Source organism: Aquarana catesbeiana, linkage group LG02, assembly GCF_042186555.1.
Source record: "Aquarana catesbeiana isolate 2022-GZ linkage group LG02, ASM4218655v1, whole genome shotgun sequence".
NCBI classification, from domain to species: Eukaryota; Metazoa; Chordata; class Amphibia; order Anura; family Ranidae; genus Aquarana; species Aquarana catesbeiana.
The window spans coordinates 715,451,013-715,464,591 of NC_133325.1; positions in this window are offsets into that span (position 1 = coordinate 715,451,013).

The following is a 13,579-nucleotide window of genomic DNA, read 5'->3' on the forward strand; positions in this document are numbered from 1 at the left end:
AGATGTTTGGAGCCATTCTGGTCTCTGATCAGCTCTATGGTCAGCTGGCTGAATCACCGGCTGCATTCTCAGGTTCCCTGTTGGGACAGGAGAGCCAGAGAAAAACATGGAAGACGGTGGGGGGGGGGGGCATTCCCTCCCACTGCTTGTAAAAGCAGTCTAGAGGCTAATTAGCCGCTAGGATTGCTTTTACATGAAAGCCGACCGCTGGCTGAAAAGAATGATACCAAGATGATACCTAAACCTGCAGGCATCATTCTGGTATAACCACTCAAAGTCCAGCAACATACCAGTACATTGCTGGTCCTTGTTGGGCATACATTGTAAACTTTTTTTTCATGCAGCCTGTGGGCTGAACGAAAAAAAGATCTTGATCGGTGGGTATGCCCACCATTAGAATACCTCCCTTCATCCACCCACTTCTAATGATGGGCATACATGCACCGTTTTATATATGCCGAAGCATGGGGGCATCCTCCCGCAAAAGGCAGGAGCAAATCGCTCCTCCACCCACTGCTGCCCCCACGCTTCGGCATATATGCTGAAGTATGTAAATGTGGTGGTGAAATCACCTCCGACAGCGCTGGAGTCACGGCTTTATGTATCGTGGGAGCAAACGCTGTTGCTGTCAAGATAAATAAATCCACGCTGCAACTGAATGGCGTACCTGCTAAGCAAATGATGGTTAACAAAAAACAAAGTAACATTACAGTATAACAGTAATACTTACCATACCTGCAAAGCAAATACAAAAAAAAAAAAAAAACATAGTAAAAAATAAAACATTTAACGCAACCTGTGCCTACCTAAAATATATATATGCCGAAGCATGGGGGCATCCTCCCACAAAAGGCAGGAGCAAATCGCTCCTCCACCCACTGCTGCCCCCACGCTTCGGCATATATGCTGAAGTATGTAACTGTGGTGGTGAAATCACCTCCGACAGCGCTGGAGTCACGGCTTTATGTATCGTGGGAGCAAACGCTGTTGCTGTCAAGATAAATAAATCCGCGCTGCAGCTGAATGGCGTACCTGAAAACAAAAAAATGGTTAAAACACATTAAACTATAAAAAAATTACATACCTGAAAAGCAAACATGATAAAACATAACAATAAAACATTGCAGAATAGAATACAGTAAAAAAGAGAAGAACAATAGAGAGAAAATAGAGAGAGAGAGAACAATAAAAACGACAACTATTTTTGGTTTTTTTATTTTATATTTTTTTTGTGTATTTTTTTTTTACTTTTTTTTTTTTTTTTACATTATTTTTTTTATAACTGTAACTTTTAAAACTGTAACGGTTCCAGGTTTGGGTCTCTCAAAATGCGATGGCATCTTGGGAGACCCTGTGAAAGTGTGTCCTAGTCTGTGCAGTGCTGTACCCTACGCTAAAACTCAACTAGTGTATGGTAGCGTTCAAAACATTCACCAATGCAAAGACCAGGATTGCCAGGACAGGAGGGACAATAATACCGGGTGTCACGCCTAAATCCGCGCTTGCTGCAGACACGACATTTTCTTTGGGGGGCTCGTTGGGTAGGGGTACTCGGGATGGCATAAGGAAAATGCCTCTCATGCAGACGGCCTACTGCATTTGGTTGGGGAAGGTGAGGTGGAGCACCGTCTGGAAACAGAAGGGCTCTGACGATCTCTTCCTGGAATTTAAGGAAGGATCCAGTCCGTCCTGAAGCTCTGTATAGCACATGAGCGTTCAGCAAAGCCAATTGAAATAAGTATACAGACACTTTTTTGTACCAGCGTCTGGCCTTACGGGCAATTAGGTACGGCGCCAACAACTGGTCGTTGAGGTCCACCCCTCCCATATTTTGGTTATATTCGTGGACACAGAGGGGTTTCTCCACAACACCAGTCGCCGTAGTAATTTGGGTCGTCGTGTCTGCATGAAGGGAGGTAAGAACGAAAACATTCTTATTGTCCCTCCACTTTATAGCGAGCAAGTTATTACACTGCAAGCAGGCTCTCTCCCCCAGCCTAAGACGGGAATCTACAAGCCGCTGAGGAAAGCCCCGGCGATTAGGTCGCACGGTGCCACATGCTCCAATTTGATGATCAAAAAGGTGACTAAAAAGTGGCACGCTCGTGTAATAATTGTCCACGTACAAGTGGTACCCCTTTCCGAATAAGGGTGACACCAAGTCCCACACTATCTTGCCAGCGCTTCCTATGTAGTCAGGGCAGTTGATCGGCTCTACGTGACTATCTTTGCCCTCGTAAACCATAAATCTACATGTATAGCCTGTGGCCCTGTCACAGAGCTTATACATCTTGACCCCGTATCTGGCACGCTTGCTGGGAAGGTACTGTTTGAATGACAAGCGGCCAGAAAATTTAATCAGGGACTCATCAACGCAGACAACTTGATGGGGAGTAAACAAGTCTGCAAAACGTTGGTTGAAGTGGTTTACGAGGGGCCGAATTTTGTAGAGCCGATCGTATCCAGGGTCTCCACGAGGACGACAGAGTTCATTGTCGTTGAAGTGCATGAACTGCAAAATCTGCTCGTATCGTGCCCTGGTCATGGAGGCAGAGAACACGGGCATATGGTGAATTGGGTCAGTGGACCAATATGACCGCAACTCACTCTTTTTGGTTATGCCCATGTTGAGGGAAAGGCCCAGAAAGACCTTAAATTCGGAGACCGTAATTGGTCTCCAATCTCTGGCAAGGGAGGACTGGGGAATAGTGGCGATGTGTTGACCAGCGTACAAATTGCTTTGGTCCACAATAGATCTATAGAGATCTTCGGTGAAAAACAGTGAATAAAAATCCAGTGGCGTAAAATCAACTGTTTCCACCTGAATTCCGGGTTGGCCAGTGAATGGGGGCAATACGGGTGCTGCAGAAGTGGTGGGTACCCAATTCGGATTGGCCAATGCAGCAGGAAGGGCACTATGGGCACGACGGGCCTGTCTTTGTCTTCTTGGTGGCAGCGGGACCCTACTAGTGCTTGCCACCTCACCAGCTTGAACTGCACTTATGGGACTCGCCACGTCACACTGCAGTGCTGGATGTACGACCAGGGTGTACTAGGCCGCTGGTGCTTGCCAGTTCACCAGAAGGAGTAGCGGCACTAGTACTGCTCTGCTCCATACGAGGGACCTGCGGTTCTTGCACTTCAAGGACAGAAGAAGAAGTTCGGGGTCTGGTACGCCTGACCCTAGCAGGGACCACAACTCCGTCGTCAGAGCTATCTGTCATGGAGCCGCTGTCCTCTACAGGATCGTATTCTGAGCCTGAACTTGACAGATGAGTGACTTCCTCTTCACTATCTGTCATACTCAGAAACGTGTAGGCCTCTTCACTAGTGTACCTTCGATTTGCCATTTTGGCCTCTAAATTTAGGGGTACACTAGTGAGACTCACAGGCAAAAAAGCTCCTGACTGTCAGTGACTGATTCAAAACGCTACCAAAAAACTGTTAGCGATCGCAGGGATCAGGCCTGACTCTGCGAACGCTGCAGTTATGTGTGCTTAGTGTTTTGTGACAGTTATCGATCGATACTGCACTTGGGTGGGCTGGGCTGGGCTGGGCCAAGGAGCAAAACGCAGGTGCTAGCAGGTATCTGGGCTGATCCCGCTAACACTGCGTTTTTTTGGGGGACCCTAAACTGCTGGGGAGTATAGATCTGATCGGATCAGATATCGATCCGCTCAGATACTATAGCACTAAGGGAGGTGTATGCTGCGTGCGTGGGTGTTAGTTACTGGCGCTAACCTGACGCTGCCTGGGGCGACGCAGACCTTATCTGACCCTAAAAACTTAACTTAACTTATATCACCGCCGGGCAATTAGGGGGTTAAACCTTTATAAGGTAATAAACGGCGGGTGCCCTAAAACTATAATAAACTGTAATAAACTATAATAAACTACAAAAAACAAACCAACTAACCAGCGTCACCCGTAACAATTATATGGTGATCACTGGTGAAAGGGTTAACTAGGGGGCAATCAAGGGGTTAAAACCTTTAGAAGGTAGTATATGGGGGTCCCTGTCGCTATAAAACACTGACAGCGAACCTATATACTTACCTCCCTAACTAGCGTCACCTGTGTCACTAATACAGCGATCAGAAAAACGATCGCTTAGTGACACTGGCGACGGGGGGTGATCACGGGGTTAAAACTTTATTAGGGGGGGTTAGGGGGGTACCCTGGACCTAAGGGGGGTACCCTAGACCTAAAGGGGGCTAACCTAACTGCCCTAACACTTATAACTGACACAAACTGACACCAATGCAATAATCAGAAAAAAAAAAAAAACCTGCTATTGGTGTCAGTATGTGTGGGGGTACAGGGGGGTGATCGGGGGGTGACAGGGGGGTGACAAGTGTGCCTGCGTGTTCTACTGTATGTGTAGTGTTGGTGCACTTACTTGGATGTCTTCTCTCCTCGGCGCCGGACGAAAAGACCGGCTCAAGGAGAGATGACATCACTTCCTCCGCTTCTGTTTACATTCACAGAAGCCGAGGAAGCACATCATTGGCCAGGAGCGATCGCGAGGGGGGAGCCACGAATGAGTGGCCTCCCCCTCACCTTCGATCGACCCTGACCTCGATCCGACCGCCGCTGGCACCGGGGGGGGGTCCGATCGGACCCCCCACCCGCGGGCAGGCAAGGACGTACCTGTAAGTCCTTTTGCCTGCCCGTGCCATTCTGCCGACGTATATAGTCGTGCGGCGGTCGGCAAGTGGTTAACGAAGCCATAGTGTTACTAATGCATACAATATGTTGTCATGTATTCCAAAACATTGTGTGGATAGGCTTGCCTCCGGAGGGGGGGTAAGGAAGGATAGAAAAGGAAAGGGTAGAAGATCTAATGATAGACCACACATTTTATTCATTTTGAATAGTTAATAAAACGTATATAATCTTATAACACATCCATTGGGGGGGGGGGGCAAAATACTTCCCCCAAGGGTACATTGACCACTATCAGTTGTATACTGCAGCAATGATCAAACCGCGAGTAGCAAAGTGGGAGCACAAGGAACAACCCTGAAAAGAAAAGCAAAGCCTACTAGTAACAAGATTTAATACATATACTTGGAACTAGAATATGATCGCCCTAGCAGTGGGGGTCCAATAATGGAAAAGAAACATGGCTACTAACAAGTGATCCAATTTGAACATTAAACCATTTATCTTGGATCTGTAGTAGAGCACAGTAGTTATATGTTATATTAAGAACTGTGAAGATAATTAAAGTATCTAATTAAGGCGATGAATGACTATAGAAAATAAAATAAAGGAAATAGAACTGTTCAGTTGGATTTTTGGACAAGAGATAGATGGAAAATGGATCATAAAAGTATGGAGATAAGAAAATGGGAAAAACACCACATTTTCATACTAACGTAACCGAATGTGTATAACTATGGTAAAAATTAATGAGGCCAAATGTAAAATAGATAGTAAGGGTTGGTGGACTTATCTAGCAATTAGAAAGAGATATATGAGTATATATTATTCTTCAGTCCATAGAATCATCCAGGACTTGGTCAGGTGATCAATATCAGTCTCTTTTGTGTGAGCTCTGGTGCTCATTTCTCCTTGGCAACGCAGAGGATTTATTTGGAGAAGATGATGTTGATCTATGTCTTGTGGTTTCCTGATTCTGCGTTGGGTTCAGCAGTTGCATGTCTTGAAGAGTAGTTTGGAGGTTGTTTGCAGAACGACATGTAAATTTGGAGCCTTGGAATGTGAAATGTACTGAGAAGGGAAAACCCCATTGATACACAATTTTATTACATTGTAATACTCGCAATAGTGGTTTTAAAGCCCTTCTTTTATTAATTGTAATTTGGGAGAAGTCTGCAAAAAGCTGGTAGTTATGTCCTTGGAAGTTGGGAGTTTCTTTATTTCTTGCTGCAGATAGTAGTTGTTCTTTTGTTCTATAGAAATTAAATTTTGCAACGATGTCCGTCAGGTTTTTTAGGTGTTAGGGCTCTATGGACTCTGTCCATTTCCAGTCGTTCAACCGGAATGGCTGGTTGTAATTCCTGGAAAAGTGCTGTTATTGTAGCTTGTAAATCAATTACAGTTTCAGGAATACCTCTAATGCACAGATTAGAGCTTCTAGCATGGTTTTCGTAGTCTTCCAATCTCATTTGTAATGTTGCATTTTCTTCTTTGAGGTTGTCAATTTCATTGTAGTAATTTTTTGTGTTAATTTACATGTCGTCTACTCTGGTTTCAAGTGTAGATAAGTGTTGACCCAGCTCTCTTATTTTCTTGGTAAAGCTAGTAATAATATGTTCAGAGGTGCTTTTTAATGCTTTTTAAAGCATTCTTTCTATTTGTTTCAGCATAACTGGTGAAGTAATTTCATCCTGAAATGAATCTTCCAAATACTCACAATCTATTTCAGGTTCATTTGATACAGTCTTTGAGGCGGTATATGCCTTAGAATGTACATCAGTGCAGCTGGAGGTTCCAGAGGCAGAGTGCTGTGGTGCCGTTTTAGCTGTGCTGTGAGGCAGCGTTGTTTTATTGATTTTTAGACCCATATTTTGTCCCAAAAAGTCGGGCATGAATCCCCGAGTGCAGGAGTGCTGTGGGTGCAGGTATATCTATTTTATGTCCGGGTGTTTGTCGAACATCCGCTGTTATTAGGCATTACCGTTCTCCCAGAGAGCAGGGCTTCAGGCGGGCATGTCCGCTCCGCTCAGCTCCGTGCATGCGCCCAACTCAGAATTCCCTATTCTCTCATGATCTTTCCATTAGAATGTATGGGAGAGGTTGCAGGGCAAACAGCTTGGACAACGTGGGACTCCAACCACTAGTCATGGGAATGGTTATGGTGTAGTTTTCTTTTTGCAGCTATTGATGGGCTCTTCCAGACTGCACAGTGGCTGGAGGGCAAACCAGAAATTCAAATGCATACTGTGCAAGCTCTGGGCAGCTGGATGTTGTTAGCAGTCATGTGGTTTGGGAGCTGCCTTATGAGTGCTGCAAGCAGCCAGGCCTAGCTGCTTTGATTTAAAAAAAAAAAAGCTTGTTTCACAGATTAGATGATGGGAGGAACTAGCACTATCAGGAAATGTGGCAAAGACGTTTTTACACAGCATCAAAGTGTGGCATTTGTGCACTCCCATGGATGATAGCCGTGGTTAATTAAATTTAGTTTTTTTTTTAGTTTTGGACAGAGTGGAGATGGATTGGAACACCTGTTCGACTATTACCTCTGCCCCCATTAGGAAGATTCACACTCTATTTATCCTCTTTACCCTTATCATCACAAGTAAAATTAAAGGAAAATCACAGATTTTGGGTTGTCCCCAGAACAGTAATGCCCCGAACACACGGTCGGACTTTGTTCGGACATTCCGACAACAAAATCCTAGGATTTTTTCCGACGGATGTTGGCTCAAACTTGTCTTGCATACACACGGTCACACAAAGTTGTCAGAAAATCCGATCGTTCTATACGCGGTGACGTAAAACACGTACGTCGGGACTATAAACGGGGCAGTGGCCAATAGCTTTCATCTCTTTATTTATTCTGAGCATGCGTGGCACTTTGTCCGTCGGATTTGTGTACACACGATAGGAATTTCCGACAACGGATTTTGTTGTCGGAAAATTTTATCTCCTGCTCTCCAACTTTGTGTGTCGGAAAATCCGATGGAAAATGTCCGATGGAGCCCACACACGGTCGGAATTTCCGACAACACGCTCCGATCGGACATTTTCCATCGGAAAATCCGACCGTGTGTACGGGGCATTATAGCGGGGAAATGATCCAATGGGGTACTAGTTCTGGTGGCCTGGGGAGCCCAATTGATTCCCTTAATTTGCGGGGATTTTCTTCCTTTTCCTGTTTTGGCTATGGGACAGGAAGTGAAGGGAAATCTCCCCAATGGGACACAAATGGCAAAAATAACCCGTACAGAGGTTATAACCCTCCCTCACTATCCAAAATGAAAAAAGGTTTGCCTAAAGTTCTACGTGAACAGAGTTTGAGTTTTTCCCATGTTGCTCTCAAAGTGGTGTTAAAAGAACCCTCTCCCCATTGTACTGTATGTGTTGTAAACATAGCTTGTATGCTTTGTTTGATGTCTTCCCAGTGTCCAGCTGCTTGTGCCATTTTTGACAATAGTTTGCCTACAGTACCTGACCGCGAGATTGTGTTTCCAGCGCGATACCATCGCGCTGGTTCTCGGCGACAGGGTACTGTGCATGTCGCGCTGGCTTACTCATCGGGAAAGGAAAACTTTGTTTTCCTCCCGCGATGAGTGACAGGCAGCGCTGACAGCTGTCTGGTATGAATCCTGAGGCGGGAACACCGCGCCAAATTTTAAATGAAAAAAACTGGCGTGGGTTCCCCCCCAGGAGCATACCAGGCCCTTAGGTCTGGTATGGATTGTAAGGGGAACCCCCCTACGCCGAAAAATTGGCGTAAGGGTCCCCCCCAATCCATACCAGACCCTTATCCGAGCACGCAGCCCGGCCGGCCAGGAAAGGGGTGGGGACAAGCGAGCGCCCCCCCCCCCTTCCTGAGCTGTACCAGGCCGCATGCCCTCAACATGGGGGGGTGGGTGCCTTGGGGGAGGGGGGCGCCCTGCGGCCCCCCCCACCCCAAAGCACCTTGCCCCCATGTTGATGAGGACAAGGGCCTCTTCCCGACAACCCTGGCCGTTGGTTGTCGGGGTCTGCGGGCGGGGGGCTTATCGGAATCCGGGAGCCCCCTTTAATAAGGGGGCCCCCAGATCCTGGCCCCCCACCTGTGTGAATGAGTTTGGGGTACATGGTACCCCTACCCATTCATCTAGGGAAAAGTGTCAATATAAAAAAAACACAGTACACAGGTTTTAAGAGTAATTTATTAGTCAGCTCCGGGGTCTTCTTCCAACTTCGGGGGGTCTCCTTCCGACTTCTCCCGGTGTTCGGCCTCTTCTCCCGGTGTTCGGCCTCTTCTCCGGGCCCCGCCGCTATCTTCTTCCAGCTCTATTGCCAGCGAGGGGCCCGGTCTGCTGCCGCTGTTGTCTCGCCGCTGTCGTCTCGCAGCCGCTGTCTCTTCTTCTCTTCTTCCCCGATGTTGACACGATGCTCTCTCCGGCTCGAATGCTGTGTGCGAGCTGCAGAGCCATTTATATAGGCGGTGACCCCGCCCCCTTACGACGTCATGGTCCCAGCATGCGCAGGGACTCTGGGGTCACGCCCCCTTATGACGCTAGAGTCCCTGCGCATGCTGGGACCATGACGTCGTAAGGGGGCGGGGTCACCGCCTATATAAATGGCTCCGCAGCTCGCACACAGCATTCGAGCCGGAGAGAGCATCATGTCAACATCGGGGAAGAAGAGACAGCGGCGACAAGACAGCGGCAGTGAGACGACAGCGGCGAGACGACAGCGGCAGCAGACCGGGCCCCTCGCTGGCAATAGAGCTGGAAGAAGATAGCGGCGGGGCCCGGAGAAGAGGCCGAACACCGGGAGAAGAGGCCGAACACCGGGAGAAGTCGGAAGGAGACCCCCCGAAGTTGGAAGAAGACCCCGGAGCTGACTAATAAATTACTCTTAAAACCTGTGTACTGTGTTTTTTTTATATTGACACTTTTCCCTAGGTGAATGGGTAGGGGTACCATGTACCCCAAACTCATTCACACAGGGTGGGGGGCCAGGATCTGGGGGCCCCCTTATTAAAGGGGGCTCCCGGATTCCGATAAGCCCCCCGCCCGCAGACCCCGACAACCAACGGCCAGGGTTGTCGGGAAGAGGCCCTTGTCCTCATCAACATGGGGACAAGGTGCTTTGGGGTGGGGGGGCCGCAGGGCGCCCCCCTCCCCCAAGGCACCCACCCCCCCATGTTGAGGGCATACGGCTCAGGAGGGGGGGGCGCTCGCTCGTCCCCACCCCCTTTCCTGGCCGGCCGGGCTGCGTGCTCGGATAAGGGTCTGGTATGGATTGGGGGGGACCCCCACGTCAATTTTTCGGCGTAGGGGGTTCCCCTTACAATCCATGCCAGACCTAAGGGCCTGGTATGCCCCCGGGGGGGGAACCCACGCTGGTTTTTTCATTTAAAATTTGGCGCGGTGTTCCCGCCTCAGGATTCATACCAGACAGCTGTCAGCACTGCCTGTCACTCATCGCGGAAGGAAAACAAAGTTTTCCTTTCGCGATGAGTGAACCATCTCGGCGCTGGCTCCTGCGATGGGGCTCGCAGGTGTCAAATCTCGCCGAGAAATGCGGCGAGATTGACACAATCTCGCGGTCACCTACTGTATTTGTTTTGAAAATGTATTATCAAGATTCGCCCCTCCCCCCATAAACTTTAATGGGGTTCACTGCTGTTTGGGTTTTGCCAATTAGGAAGTGGGATTCAATGAACCCCTTATGAATCAAGCACACTTCCAGGAGTTAAGAATGCCTTGTCCCCTCTGGGTGATGGGTTTCCACCCACCAGCCATGTGACTACTGTGTCCTTTGTAGCCATTGTATAGTAGGGGTAACAAACTTGTGAGTGACAAACCTGGAATTCTTTTAAATGATGGCAGGTAACTTTTTTAAGACAGTCACTTTGATCTTTTAGTTAAACTGAAACTTATTAGCTCCAGGCATTTTTTTAAATATAGCATTCCCAGTATTCCCTGAAAACCATTGGGAGACAGGTGTTTTTGTAGCAACAGTTCATATAAATCCAAATTCCAGGTAGAATTTCAGGGGTGCTTTAACTAACCTGAATGTGTGTGCCTTCCTCATTTCTTCTCTGTAAACTTCTTTCATCTTCATTTCCCAAACCATCACCTAGAAGTTAAGTAAAACAAAAGTTCCTGACTGTAACGTACATCGAAAGGGAAGGCCAGTGCAAAAACTTTATCTTGTGTTAGGCTTTATGTGAGACATGCACCATTTTTTGTAAAACAATGTACCATAATGCATGGCAGTGCATTGCTTTGAGCTAAAAGGTTAGTTAATTGGGGTGCTATTGAGAATGAATGACAACACGACCCATAAAAGAGGAGTTTCAGGCTCCTTCAGAAGAAAATACTGTGGCTGCTGACTTTTAATATAAGGACACTTACATGTCCAGGGATCCTGCAATGTCCTCACCCAAGCCAATTCTTCAATCTGCTTCAGGTGCGGCTTCACAGCCTGTTTCCTACTGCTCATGTGCAAGTTGCGCTGCGCCTTGGTTCCGTACTTTTCTGGTACCTGTGATGTGTCCCAGAAGACTACGGGGGAAAGAGGGGGGCCAAACTTCCGGCTTAGTTCGCCGTGGCGAAAACCAAAACCAGGTACCCAATACCTCCTCCTCCCAAAAATTGCCAAAAGTGGCAGTGGAGGGTGCAAACAAGTGGAGCTTCCCATTTTGTGTGGCGCCCCGCTTTAAAATCCATATAGTACATTGGCACGAAGTCATGAATGGACCCTTATATTATGAACTTACCCTTGAGGATCCTATAGACTGCTCCCTTGATACTCAATGGGAACAGGTTCCGCTATGGGATTCTGTCCCATCTACTCTTTTGGTCTCTATGTGAAGGAGATTTATGTTGTGGAAGAGTAAATGAAATAAAAGTCCTTTATAAGATTATATGATAATTTTGGATGGTTGTTCTTCTGTGAAATGCATGAAATAAAACAACAAGCAACCAAGATATCACCTGTATATCATACATGTCTGAACTAGTGATTATGCTTTTCTTATAATTGTCTTGAGGATTCACTGCTGTAGTTGTTTTATATGTTACTATGAGAATTTATTATATAAAAAAGCACAGTTTTTATTTATACAGCAGTAACAAGGAAGTCACAATTTTGTTATTTGTGGATACCAGCTGTAGAATTTGTGGTTATTTAGTACCTGCAACCCAAGTAAAGTAATGTAAGTAACTGTTAAAGTTAGTATACATAGTGGTAGTTAAAGAGGTTGTAAACCTCGAAAAAAAAAAAAAAAAACCCTGCAAGACAAAGGCATAATGAGCTAGTATGCATCGCATACTAGCTCATTATGAAATACTTACCTTAGAACGATACCCTGGATCGGCATCGGCCCTCCGAGTACAGCGCAGACATCTTCCACCGAAGTTACTTCCGGGTTCGCGGCTTCGGCGCTGTGATTGGCCAGAGCCGCGATGACGTCATTCCTGTGCGTGCGCGCGGGAGCCGACGGTCACTCCTGAAGAAACGGCACCAGCTGCCTGCTTCTTCAGTGCGCATGCGCCAATGACATTGACAGCTGCGCATATACTAAATATCTCCTAAACTGTGCAAGTTTAGGAGATATTCAAGGTACCTACAGGTAAGCCTTATTACAGAACTGAGAAAACTCTTTGGAGGGAGAAAATGCTTATCTGGATGGATGCCTTCGGAAAATAAGCTTCTCTAGTATTGTGTGGACTGGAAACGCATGCCCTGGTTATGAAGGTTTTAAAGAACCCAAAGAAGGAACCAGACTTTCAGCTGACTCTGTTAGGGGTGGCATGAAAGTGGAGCGCACCAAGTCCACAAGGAATTGTACCCTAGATTGTAAAGCTGGAACATCCGCTGTTGTTTCCTCTGCAGAGGAATAATCGGTTTCCCGATCGTTTGAAGATAATACCTCATCCTGTCCCCACTGTTCCCCTGTTAAGGGTCTGGAGTGGGAGAGATGGATCTAGCACACTTCCTATCCCCTTCAATGGAGAATGTGATTAAAGAGGCTAAAACTTCCTCTAAGCCTTGCCCGACAGAGGAAAATACAATCTCAGTCCCATATACAGGGGCTGAAGTGTGACAAGCAGTAGCACCACCAGCCGGTTCTAATGGCTCACCCTGGCTTGCCATGCCAGGTATCCCCAGAGAGGTTGACAATGTGGAGGCATGACTGGAGTTCCCAGCGCCTGGGGGTGGTTAGTACTCTAGTAGTAAGCCTTGAAGCCATAGTGCAAAGCACAAAAGCAGAGGCCCTCTAAGTTTGTTCTATTTATTTGAACAATAGTAGGAAAAAAACAATGGCAGCATAGAATGACAATAAGTTTTTTTTTCCAGTATTGTATATCCCTGTGTAAACCTCTCACCTGCACCAGTGTGTCTGTGTGTCAGCCTTGCTTTTGCTGCTCTGACAGACACTGTCTGTTACAGAGTATCAGCTCTAAAAGCTATTATGTTTTTTTAGGTTTGAGCCTGATTACTGTGCGCCGTGTGTTGTAAGGACACTGAGTCCGCACACGGCGCCACGCCCCTTCCTTGCCCTCCTTTCTCTGACGTAAGCTTCGCGCGCACGTGCACGGCGGTTTGCATCGTACATAGCAGAGAAGGAGAGGAGACTGCAGTTATGCGGCGATGTCTTATATTACCGGCAAGTAATGTTCTGTGTATAGCAACAACATAGATGGGCGGGCAGGCAGTGGAGGTGTAAGGTTTACTATTATCTTCCGCCAATCGTTTTCCCATTAGGGGGAAAAAAAACCCCTCTCCACTTGCTGAGACACGCGCTGTTTTAAGCACTTTTAAACAGGTGTTTACACTTTTTTTTTTTTTTTAAACTGCCTCTAGAGGAGTACATAAGGCATTACAATATATCTTAAAGAAAAGTCATAGGTAGACTTTGCAGTTCCTATGCTTTTTTCGT